Here is a 10,980-nt window from a genome sequence, read left to right as displayed (position 1 = left end):
ACGCATAACGGGCCGTATTTGGCCCGCGGGTCGGGGTTTGCCCATGTCTGGGTTAATTGAATGTGTTTTCTAATTGTATTAATTTTACATTCATTTTTATCATTAATTATGTAAAATAAAATACTGTACATGTATGTGTTAAAATATGTGCTCTCAAAAATTGAATTGTATAGCTACCCTGTTGCATGTATGTATGTTACACAACAGTTTGCTTTGACTCTTTGTTCTTTTGTATTAAAGTTAGTTACCACTTCTTCCACACTGTCATAGACAGGCAGGTTGTGTGTAGTTATTCCTCCGTCGTTACAGCAATATATTACTGATTTGTTGATCCTGAAGCTAGTTGGATGCAATACTACTGCTGCGTAGTACCACTCTGTCAACAGTATGTTTTGTTTGTTTTTATATTTTAATTTTTGCAGACTTTTGAGTTGTATTTGCTGCTTTCTCATGTCATGCCTCTTCAGAGAATGCTGCTATCAAAGAATATATGCCTTCCACTGTGTTTCACAGATGAGTTTACAGTATATACTTGCTTTTTCACCACCTTGTTAAAGGGTTCATCTTTGTCCATTAAATTTTGCCCCAGAATTTTTTTAATCTCTGTACTTTTAATCAACCCAAATGTTTTTACAGTTCAGTTTAAATAATGGAATTGACTTCACTATTCCAATACTGTGAGGTAGTCACATGACCACATCATCCTATACATGAACATGTAAGAACAAGACAAGCCATTTAGTGTAAATGTGATGCTTTCATATTGATATTACTTTGGTGTGAGAACATGTGAGGTCCAGAAAATGTGGAGGGTCAAAAAACAAATTCAAAAAAAGAAGAAAATAGACAAAAAGCTGCTGTGTATTTGTAACTGACTTTCAAATATAATTAGTTTCTTTTCAGTTCGTTCTACATTGCAGTATGACACAGACAGTTGCTATATCTGAGATGTTTGCTGGTGTATTGTTTTTCAGCTTGATGTGATTTATATAGCTTTTGATGATGCTCCTTTGACAGCACCACGAAATTGGACTCAGCATTAAATCATTATCGTGGTCATCTGGCGCCATGCTTGCTTGTGATTAGTTCTTCTCGATGCTGCTTGGAAACAGTCAACAAAAAGCTCATCTAGCGCCAAGCAGCTTAAATGTTTAAATATTTATTGAGTACTGTGAGTAATGCTGATTAACTCTCCGCCAAGCTTTTGTTTGCTTGGCTTGAAGGTTTCTGGATTTTGTTTTGGTGCAGGACAGCTGGGCCATCAGCGCTGTGGCTCTTCTCAGGCACACGGCCACCTCCGACCCACACGGACTTGCACTGTCACCGCCTCTGTGTCACAGCGCCGCTTCTCTCCAACAAGCACTTTCCCTTTGTCACTGGCTCTATATTGTAATGCATCTTTCTGCTGCTGCTGCAAGGTAAATTGCACATCCATCTTAGCTAAGTACAGAGCCTGTAAGCCGACAAAGCTGCTCGCCTGCGGCCAGATTCTCAGCACACGTATCAGGAGGGCTGTGAGTTGGTTAAATAGATATTATACTGAACTGAAAAAAGAGCGTAGCTTTTATTTTAAAGGTGTTCTTGTAGCACCATGGCCAGAGAAAATGTGATTCTCCCATTAAGAGCTGTTCTAAAAGAAGTGTGGCCTGACAGAAAGATGCCCCCCTCCTCCAAGATATACTCCTGTAGTTTCTGAATTAGATCCCTTTGGTGACTTAATAACTAAATTCTCACAGTTATCAGATTATTCTATTAACTGGACAAAATCAACACTTCTACCTATTACAGAAAATTCATGGAACCTGCAAGCCAGGACCCACACTACTCATTTCCTGTAGGTAATTTAAAATACTTAGGCATAAAAATCTCACCTAAATTAACTGATTTAATTCATTTAAACTTTTCTCCACTTCTGGATAACATTTATAGTGACTTGGAGCACTGGAATAATCTTCCTATTTCTCTAATAGAACGAATAGCCACCATTAAAATGAAAGTTTTATCCAAAATAAACTATTTTTTCTCAATGATTCCATTTAAACCTACGGCGAACTGGTTCCAGTTGTTGGACTCAGCCATTACAAAATTTTACTGGAATAAAAAAAAAGCAAAGATTAGTCTATCTACTCTTCAGAAAAGTAAATCCAAAGGTGGTCTAGAGGCACCAAACTTTATGTACTACTATATAGCTAACCAGCTACAATATATCATTCTATGGGCACAACCCAACAGAGATACTAAATGTTGGCTGGAACTAGAACAGAAGGATTGTAATAACCTCAGACGTCTAGATTTAATCTTCATTACAACATTGATTAAGACATAATTGTTTTAAAAACCCAATGATTTCGGTCACCCTGATCTGTCTGGTGGAAGGCACTAGAAATTACAAAAGCCCAAGTGGAGCCCTGCGGGCTTTCTCCCCTATGGCATAACCCCGACTTTCAACTTAACAACCAATCGTTTTATTTAGGTGTGTGGGAGCAGAAAGGAATTACACATCTCCACCATCTCTTCTCAGATAATATGTTTATATCATATACATCCTTGCTCCAAAAATATAAAATAAAAAACGGAAATTTTTTACATCTACAAGTTAAAAATATGATAAAGAAACAAATTCCAATACTTCAGGGTACGCTCCAACCGCCTGTTTTAGCTAAAGATATTACCAAGCTTTCTCCGACAACAACAAAAAAACTTTCAAAAATATATAAATTACTTTCATATACTGATAAAATGTCTTTACCCATCTCAAAATGGGAGACAGACTTGTCTATAGCTCTGGAATCTGACTTTTGGATTCAAGTTTGTGAAAACGAATTTAAAATGACAAAACACACAAATTTACAACTTATCCAATATAAAATTATTAATAGAACATACATTACTCAATATATGATGAAGAAAATGGGACTCTCAGACTCCGACATTTGTCTCCAGTGTTTACAAAACACTACAGACACTTACAGTATTTTCATGCTTTATGGTTATGTACTCCGGTTATGTATTTCTGGACTAAAATCCCAGAAAAACTTTGCGCTATCTTGGACTGTAGGATACCTTTATCTCCAAACTTGTGTTTGCTAGGCGACCTAACAACAACTGACTTACCACATAAACAATTTCAATCTACACTTGTAGCCCTTACTATCGCAAAAAAAAACAATCCTTGTTAACTGGAAAAATAAACAAACTCTGAATATCGACCAATGGTCTAACCTCTTCATAAATCACATTTTAATGGAAAAAATATCTGCCTCAAATAAAAACCAAATGTCAAAATTTATAGAAACATGGTCTACGTATATAGAATATTTTAACCTAATTCTGGTTCCTTAATTCTGCCTGTTAGCAAGAGCCACCACATCGTGATAACTTACATTGATGTTTCTGTATTTGGCAATTTGTAACTAATGGTTGTGTTTTTATAGTCAGGAAACCAGTTGCTGCCAACAGGATCGAGCAGATTCACCTCCAATGGGCACTAAGGGTTAATATTCGGATTCACTGCATGCCAGGGGGTTAATTCTATAGGTGCTGTCCCCCCCTGGCTGTGCGTGGGCGGGTCTGCCCCTCTTTTGGCTTCTGGGTGGCGGCTGCGTCTTGGCCGTTCCCTGGGTCTCTTGGGGGGTGCTGCGTTGCGGGGCTCTCCCTGGGTTCCGGGGCGGTGCCGCCCCGGCGTGGTGCCGACCCGGCGTGGTACGTCGCTCTGGTAGGGTGGAAACACCGTCTTCGCCCTACAATTCCCCTCCAATTTTAATGCACCACACAACTGTGTGTGTGTGTGGTGGTGGTGGGGGGGGGGGGGCATTGGCTGGGGCAGACTGCAGTATAGAGCAGTGCTGCGGTCCCCCGTCCGTGTCCCCCCCCCATTTATTTTTTTTAATGCACCACATACACTCACTGACATGCCTGGGAGGCGGGTGGATCGGAGCAGAGGGGATATCATTTCCCTCTGCTCCGGTTCACCTGCTCCCAATTTTAATGCACCACATACACACACTTGTATATACACTGGGTGGGGTCACATTCAAGGTTTAGGGCACTGGTCTCAAACTCGCGGCCCGCGTCCCAACTGCGGCCCCCGGGACGATAATTTGCGGCCCCCGTCTTAATATGAAAGATTAATGTTCGTGCGGCCCGCAAGATTGATATGAATGACACTTGTTGTGTTCGGAGCTGAATGAACCAATCACGGTGAGGTATACGGCTCTGGAGGGCGGGACATCGGCCGGGCTGTCCAGTGCCTTGCTCACTCACTCATTCATTCCTCCAATCAGCTGGGCGGAGCAGAAGCCGTGAAGCCGATCACTCCGCTCGGCGCGCACAGTCCTCCGCTGCTCTCAGCATAGAACTGAATGAGGCGCTATGATCCGTGATCCAGCCTGTGTCTGTGTCTGTAGCCATCTCCGCGAGTGAAACTGAAATTTAACAGTAAGTGCGTTAACATGACACTTGAGAAATTCGGAGAACTGCCGTAATCCAATACGATCGGAGAGCGAAAGTGCGCATGCGCCACAGACCCGCGCGACTGAAAGTTAAAGTTCAACCCGAGACTCATTCCAAGTGGAAACACATTACAGAATCCCAGAGATGTCTCTTTCAAAGCCTGCCGTGAAGAGAAAGGTCGGTGATGAGCACAGACAGTTTCAAGAAAAGTGGGGAGTGCAATATTTCTTTGTTGGTTCAGGGAGGTGAGTGGAGAAGCAGACAAGCTTGGGCAATTTTTGAGAGAGTTGACCCCCAGCTTCCCTGAACTTTCCCGAATGTTCAAGCGGACCATGTGCCTTTTTGTGAGCACATACTTGTGTGAGAAGCTCTTCTCCACCTTGAACTTCAATAAGTCCAAGTACAGGTCCAGACTTACTGATGAGCATCTTCAAGCTCGACTGAGGGTCTCCACTGCTTCCTCCCTCAAGCCAAATGTGACTCAGCTATGTGAGAAGAAGCGCTGCCAGGTCTCTAGCAGCAAGAAGTAGGCAAGAGAAGCCGTGTTCAGAATATTTCATGTTCAATGTTCCATTCAAGTTCAGAAAGTTAAAGGTTAAAGAGCTGTTAATACAGACATTTGAAACGGAATAAAAATAATTAGTTTTCTCTACTTAGCCAGCCAGTGTATATCTACTGTATGCTCATTATTATTATTTTATTTTTTTATTACTGATTGATTTATTTTTTATTCATCTTTAAGTTAATTTATTTAATTCATTATTTTTTGTTAAAAAATAAAGATATTTGATAACGTAGGAATGTTTTCTCAGCGCTTTTCTCAGCGCTACTGCTCCTGGGTTTGCTCTCCGGCCGGTGGCCCCTGCGGGGCCCGGGGGTCGTCCTTTGGCGCTGCCACGGCCTGGGGGGCCCTGAGGTGTTGCGCTTGCTCTGTCCTGGCGGGGGTCGACAGCTCCCCTCTTTGGTGGAGATTTTCATGCACGCCAGATCCACTACACCAGCATCTATCGAAACTCAAGACACAATCTTCCTCAGGTCATTGAATCGGTAGAGGCTGGTGTCTGTGGATCTCACTCCGCTTCGTCTGTCCTTCCTTCCTTTCCTCAGTCTCTCCTTTGGTCTCTTGAGGTCTCCCTGATTTGTTGAAATTGATGTCTCTGGGGTTGGTGAAGGACTCTGGTTGGTGGCCTGGTGGGTGGTGTCTGGTCGGTGCTGGATTTCACTTTCCTTTCTTTTCTTTGGTCCTTTCTCTGGTTTCCTGATGGCCTCACGACTCTGGCTGGAAGTGTACGGTTTAGGGAAACGGTATGGGATTTTATTTTTTTTTATATAGGTTTTAGGTGAACTAATGAATGCATGCACGCACGCACGCATGCATATTCACCCACATACAAAAAAATAATAATACAAAAAAAAAAAATTATATATATATATATATATATATATATATATATATAAAAAATAAAAATTAAATTTTTTTTTAAAAAAATTAAAAATAAGGAGAGCAATGATGATGTCATGTCAAATCGGTAAAATTACCGAATGAACAATACTGAGCTCTCCAGAAGAAAAAAAAAGATCCCTTTGGTGATTTAGAGGCTTTAACATCGAGCCCAGCAACAACTGTATTAAAGGATAAAAGCAAATATTGTAGCACCAGCAGCATTTTTTATCTGTGTTGGATTATGAAGAAATGTTATAGATGAATGCTGCTGTTAAATGTCTTACATGGATTGAAACTGTTGATCACGCTTTTATTTATAAGGCCCTATTGGGACTAGTACCTTCATTTATTTGTGCTCTAATTACTGAGATAAATTCTGAATCTTATTCCCTTCCGTATTCCAAGAGCTTTTGTCTACTCTGCTCCTAATGCATGGAATATTTTGTTAAATGCTGGAGGCTAACTGGTTTAAATTCATACTGAGAGGTTGTTTTTTTTTAGACAAATTCCACAATATTGACTTTTTTTCCCATTGTGTTTGCAAAATTCTTTGTTCAATATGTAACTTTTATAGTTGCTATGGAAATTTGAAAGATGCAAGGACCAAAACTTAAAACACGTATTTTTTTTTTCAAAACCAGTGATTTTAACCTTCCAACATTAAAACTTCTGTAACTTTGTCAAAAAAAAATTGGTACACCCATGTATTATATATCATTTTGAAGGGAATTAACTAGAGAATTCTAATATATCAATATCTCAATTTAGATTTTTTGGCAAATGAGGATCCTTTGGCCAGAGATGATGATTATGATTATGATTATGATTTTCAGTCATAACAGCATCCTGAGGGAAACCATAATTACAATGTGGTCGGTGATAAAAATTAGTCTGATCAAAAGTGTATTTAGGTTTTTGCTAAGCTTTTTGTATGTGTTTTCGTGGCATGCTGCCAGTACGAGCGAGAGGTCAAATAATGATGAAACGTGCAACAAAAGCAATACTCAACTCACCTCTTTATGCTTAGTACAATGTGAAGTTATAGTAACGACATAACAGAATGACATATTTTTCTTTCATTTTTTTTTCAACATAACCTTTTTAATTATGTATTGCTTTCCTTTGTCAATTGGCTGAAAGTTTGACAGGCAATTTGACTTCCTTTGTAGTGATATGGGTGCCTTCATTTTGATGTAAGTTATCAAATATACTTCTTCATCCTAAAATAATGTTATTTTAAGCATTATACATAAAGTCTACTAGTAGATTCAAGTTAAGAATGTTAAAATGTGACTCAAAACATTGCATGCACAGTTAACAAAGGTCTTATGGCAGAGATAGGAATGGAGTCGTATTTTCTATGGGGATAATTTTTTTCCAGTTTAAAATGTTCACCTTCATTGATGACCTTGCAGAGTTACACAGTTTTTACTTGTGACAACTGTCACCACTGCCTTTAGATTCCTTGAGGCATGAGAAGTCTCCTAAATGACAGGATTAGTTAAGAATGTGGTGTCGAAAACTACGAGGGACATTTGTGGCCCGCCGTCCAATTTTTTTGTGGCACTTGGCATATGCTGAAATACACATTTGACACAGCCCATGTTATTGGCCTGCATTGTACTGCTTACTTTCTATATGGGGTGGTAAGCAGGGAAAGAAAAGAAGAAATTCCTTCCCATCTCTCACTTTCTTGTTTTCCGCCAATAACATCTCTCTACAATAGTAACACAATTTCCTTTCATATTGCCCCAATTAAAAAAGAAAATTCAGTTAGAGCAGTGACTTCAGCAGTGTGAACTGTGATATTTGCTCCACTTATCTGCTCCATGTCAAGGTCAATTGCAGAGCATATTCTTACCTACATTGACAGATTGTTTTTGTCATCCTAATAAATTCAAAATAAAGAACGTCAAAGCGGCCCTTGCAATCTTAGATTTTTCTGTGTGCGGCCCTTGGAATATATTTTTTTGACACCCCTGCAAAAATATGACATTATTTTTGAAATCATTAGTCACAATTAAATCATACCTGCGCGGACGCCCCAGCTCAGTAGCATTTGCTAGGTTGACTTCAGAATGCATGACTAAGCATTTGATGTAAAACTGTCTTGTGGTTTTTACTAATTTGACGCTAAAGTTACTTCATCACTTCAGTCCCCCATGGCTGGTGTAACGATTATCGGCCGGTTGTAATTTTTGCAACCTCATCATAGACAAGGAATTTAATGGACATGTCACAGTGGAAAAAAAAGTAAAACACTTTTTTTTTGCCAGAAACCTTTTTTTTTTTTCATGAATTATGAAATGTTATGTGTTTGCCATTTTTGAAATGTTGACTCCATGAAATGTCATGAAAATGTTCCATTGCAGTGGCAGATTCTCCACTTAACTTTCATGTGTGCGTGTTTTGACAGTTGTCAGCTAGGTAACATTTCTTTTGATGTGTTCAACTGTACGTGTTTGCATTTGATTGAAGTTTGAACTTAGAATCTGAGTTAACATGGGATCTAAATTTAATCTGATCATTCTTCACCAAAATTCAACTCAAGGCTGGTAAAGTTCTGTACTAGTCTCGATACTGGACCCCCTGGTTGGTAGGTGACCGAGCTCCCTATAAAGGCAGGCTTCCTCTTTGTTTCATTCTCTTCCCCCTTGGCTGCTTCCTCTTTGTTTCATTCTCTTCCCCCTTGGCTCCTTCACACTGCTGGTTCCTGGCTCCGGCTCCCCTGCTCCGTGGGGGGTCCATGTGTCATCTGGCTCTGCATTCGGGCGCGGCTGCAAGAAACAAAACTAGACCACAGCTAGCTTGACCACCAGCACACGGCTTGCGTGACTAACACGTGACAAACTCACTGAAGCCATCACTTTTGGCGACAGGCGCAGGGAAACACACTGCTTTTGGGTCCCTGCAAAGGCTAAACGGATCGCAGCGGTGCTCTGAGGCCCCAACCGAAAAGGCTTCTCCGCAGCTAACAGGTCAACGTTCCCCCACCGTGAGGCTCAGCTGCCCAACTGGAATCTTTCTCTCTCTCTCTCTTCATCTCTTTCTTCAAACAATGGCTTGGCGACCCTCCCATCCAGGCTTTCCGCTAGTTCCGATACCGTTTTTTGGCCCCCGATACAGATTCCGATACCCAGCTTTGCAGTATCGGCTTATGCCGATACCAAGTTTTTTTCCCTCAACATTAAAAAGCAGTCCTGCCATTGGTTCAGAGCATTCAAGGGCCAATAGGATATCTTAGCTCGGCATGCAGTGAACATGTCACACATCAGTGAATGTCGTGCATGAGCGAGACACAAGACACAAGAGACTGCATGCAAAGTCCTATATTAGCGTCAGAATTAATGGTATCGGCATGTTACTTGTTAGTACTCACTGATACCGATACGACTGTTTTAAGGCAGTATTGGAGTCTCTGCCGATACCAGTATCGGTATCGGAAAACTACTTTATTATTATTACTTATTAACCAGATTGTACAAATTGGTACCTCCAATTGGGTTAAACAATTAGGTTGAATGTGGGTCCCATGTTGGTTTGATTAGGAAATCCATCACCTCGTTTAAGACCGTTTATCTTTTCCTGTTTTTGTTTTTCTTTGATTATTTTATCATTTTCGTTCTTGTTTTATTGCCCATCACAGTAGTTTGAGTTTTGCTTCTTTTAAGTTCCAAGTAGATTTTCCCACATAGGTTAGAAAATAAATGTGCACAAAATCAAAACCTGATTGCTTACTGTGTGTGTGTTTTACGATTTATAGTAACTTCTAAGCTGACCAAAGAACTCACAAAATCGTAAAAAGGGTAAAGCCTTCTTTTTAATGACTGATTCAACAAGGTTCTCATCTGTTGTCCTGATAAAACTATCCAAAATAGATGTGGTGGTCAGAAGTTCTGATTCAAAATTAATTTTAATATTACATTTTAGTCTCCTTCAATTTATGATTCAATTGATTATTAATTTAATAATGGTCAATTAATAATTAATTGGACCGATTTCCCTTACACTCGTCAGGTGGTTGATTCACAAACAGATGAGGGGGCACAATTCATCATACTGTATATTGGCTTGAATTTGTTTTTCACCGAGGATGCGGATTTCTTCTTTTTTTTCAAGTAGTTCTCAATTATTTCAGTTGTAGTATTCAAAGCTGAAAGCTGTTACACGGAACTCTGTATATACATTTTTAATGAAACTCATGGACTCTGAAAATGAAATTTTATATGTTCTTATAAGACCTCAGCTCAGTAGTGTAAGGTACACCTCTGTGCTCTGGAGGCTCTGGAGAGAGTGCTTGTATCGTTTGTAATTGTATTATCTGTTTTCTGTTTGTCTATTTTGTTATTTTATGGATTTTCTTTGAGTTTGAAATAAAGATTGATTGATTGATTGATTGATTAGGTGAATATCAAATGACTACATATTGACCCAGCTGCACATGCTTAATTTCTGTATAATAAAAGAGCGTGTCAATACAGGTGCACTATATACAATATTATTGCTATTAACTCTTAGTCAGTGCCAATGTTCATGCAGGGTTAGGACTGCTCCAGCTCAATAAGCAGATATAATCCCATTTGAGCTTTTACTAGATATCATAAAAATGGAGTACCAAGTGATTACTCAGAATTATGATGGTAGTTGTGATAAACATTCACATTGCCTACTAAAAAGTAGCAAACGTGTAAGACAGCATCCATTACACAGGAGGGAAATTTCTCCAAAACAAAGTAATTTACTTAACGCATATATTAACTATCAAGGGGACATCTCAAATTATCTTGCATCGGCAGACAGACTGAAACTACCTCATTTGCGCACATAATTGTGTGCATAACTGGCACAAATGATGCATTAAAATGCCTCGATCAACACGTATCAGACCTGATGCCATTGGCAGACTTCCACTTCGGCAACGGAGACTGTATGCTGCTGATAGGCAAGCAAAAAGAAAAACAATTACGATGTGGAAAAGAAATTAGCAATAAAGTCCCTGAGGAGCAAGTGGTAAATGTAAAGCTTCAGCAAAAGGACATCAACACACATTCCTTCATTCCTTTCAGTATAATGACCCTCTTCCA

General features: G+C 39.7%; 1 long non-coding RNA gene across 1 annotated transcript; it reads left to right on the top strand.

The window, feature by feature from the left end:
• Positions 1-268: 268 nt before the first annotated feature.
• LOC144057597 (uncharacterized) lies at positions 269-10,297 on the top strand. The gene is made up of 2 exons (XR_013295293.1): positions 269-385; positions 1,249-10,297. It is a non-coding gene; the product is annotated as an uncharacterized LOC144057597 (long non-coding RNA).
• The last annotated feature ends 683 nt before the right edge of the window (positions 10,298-10,980 follow it).

This window comes from Vanacampus margaritifer, chromosome 9 (genome assembly GCF_051991255.1).
Source record: "Vanacampus margaritifer isolate UIUO_Vmar chromosome 9, RoL_Vmar_1.0, whole genome shotgun sequence".
Taxonomy (NCBI): Eukaryota; Metazoa; Chordata; class Actinopteri; order Syngnathiformes; family Syngnathidae; genus Vanacampus; species Vanacampus margaritifer.
This window is presented reverse-complemented; position numbering and strand designations above follow the sequence as displayed.